This window comes from Schistocerca serialis, chromosome 12 (genome assembly GCF_023864345.2).
Source record: "Schistocerca serialis cubense isolate TAMUIC-IGC-003099 chromosome 12, iqSchSeri2.2, whole genome shotgun sequence".
In the NCBI taxonomy this organism is placed as follows: domain Eukaryota; kingdom Metazoa; phylum Arthropoda; class Insecta; order Orthoptera; family Acrididae; genus Schistocerca; species Schistocerca serialis.
In genome coordinates, this window is record NC_064649.1 from 83979744 (window position 1) to 83981574 (window position 1831).

General features: G+C 50.4%; 1 pseudogene; it reads right to left on the reverse strand.

Annotated features, from left to right (window-relative positions):
- Window positions 1–535: 535 nt before the first annotated feature.
- On the reverse strand, window positions 536–654 carry LOC126428635 (5S ribosomal RNA; annotated as a pseudogene).
- Window positions 655–1831: the final 1177 nt, after the last annotated feature.

The window sequence follows — 1831 nt, forward strand, 5'->3', positions numbered from 1 at the left end:
GTAAAGGACCCCCTCCCTCTGTTATTACGCGCTGCACGTCGGTTAAGCGATCTCTGGATATTATTCCTCGGGCGCCTCCAATTCTCGTGTGTTATGAAGCTAGGCAATAGGTGGTTAATCTCCCATAGGTTAGATAATGGGGTATTTAGCTCGTAAGCGTACATTAGCTCCACAGGAGACGCGCAAGTGGCTTCATGCTTGGCCGAATTGAAGGCCTGGTTTATCCAAGGCAACGTCGAGTCCCACTTGCCGGGTACATTTGCGTGATAGATTGCATGGGCTGATTTCAAATTGCGATTCACCCGCTCCGCGAACGAGGCTTTGGGGTAATAAGCACTAGGTCTTCAGGCCACAAGTTGCCCATCGGGTCTATCCGACCGCCGTGTCATCCTCAGCTGAGGATGCGAATAGGAGGGGCGTGTGGTGAGCACACCGCTCTCCCGGTCGTTATGACGGTTTTCTTTGACCGGAGCCGCTACTATTCGGTCGAGTAGCTCCTCAATTGGCATCACGAGGCTGAGTGTACCTCGAAAAATGGCAACAGCGCATGGCGGCCCAGATGGTCACCCATCCAAGTGCCGGCCACGCCCGACAGCGCTTAACTTTGGTGATCTGACGGGAACCGGTGTATCCACTCTGGCAAGGGCCGTTGCCTTGGGGTAATAAGGGGTGGTTGTAATATGCCTGATTCCCTGCCCGAAGCAGAATCCTCTAAATCTTTTCGAAGTAAAGGCAGGGGCATTTTCACTGAGACCTTAGGTGGACCAAACAATGACATCATATGGGACAGTTGCTGAACTGCTGAACAGTAATGTCCGTCGTGAACCCCCATCCCCTTTTCAGGAATAACGAACATAGTGAAAGTATCGACTATTACTAGGATATACCTGTGGCCCTGTTTAGTACGAGGCAAAGGACCAATGTAGTCAATGAATACCTTGTCTAAAACCGAGCGAGGTGGCGCAGTGGTTAGCACACTGGACTCGCATTTGGGAGGACGACGGTTCAATCCCGCGTCCGGCCATCCTGAATTAGGTTTTCCATGATTTCCCTAAATCGTTCGAGGGAAATGCCGGGATGGTTCCTTTGAAAGGGCACGGCCGACTTCCTTCCCCGTCCTTCCCTAATCCGATGAGACCGGTGACGTCGCTGTTTGGTCTCTTCCCCCAAACAACCCAACCCAACCCAACCTTGTCAAAAGGGTATTCTTCCCTACACGACTGGGTGAGTCCTTTCTGGACCCTAGAATCAGGCTTAGCCTTCTTGCAGAAGTGGCACTGTGCTACAAGTCGTTGTATGTCCCTATATAACGATGGCCAGTAGAATATCTCGCGGGCTTTGGCCAAGGTCTTAAATAGACCAAGGCGTCCGCCAAACATCAAATTATGGAAATATCTGAATATGAGCTGGACAAATTCAGCAGGCAATCGAATTTTGCAGTCGGGACATGTGCCCACCTGTTTGCACAGGACACCCTTCTTAAGTCTTTCATCTACATCTACATCTACATCCATACTCCGCAAGCCACCTGACGGTGTGTGGCGGAGGGTACCTTGAGTACCTCTATCGGTTCTCCCTTCTATCCCAGTCTCGTATTGTTCGTGGAAAGAAGGATTGTCGGTATGCCTCTGTGTGGGCTCTACTCTGTGATTTTACCATCATGGTCTCTTCGCGAGATATACGTAGGAAAGAACAATATACTGCTTGACTCCTCGGTGAAGGTATGTTCTCGAAACTTCAACAAAAACCCGTACCGATCTACTGAGCGTCTCTCCTGCACAGTGTTCCACTGGAGTTTATCTATCATCTCCGTAACGCTTTCGCGATTACT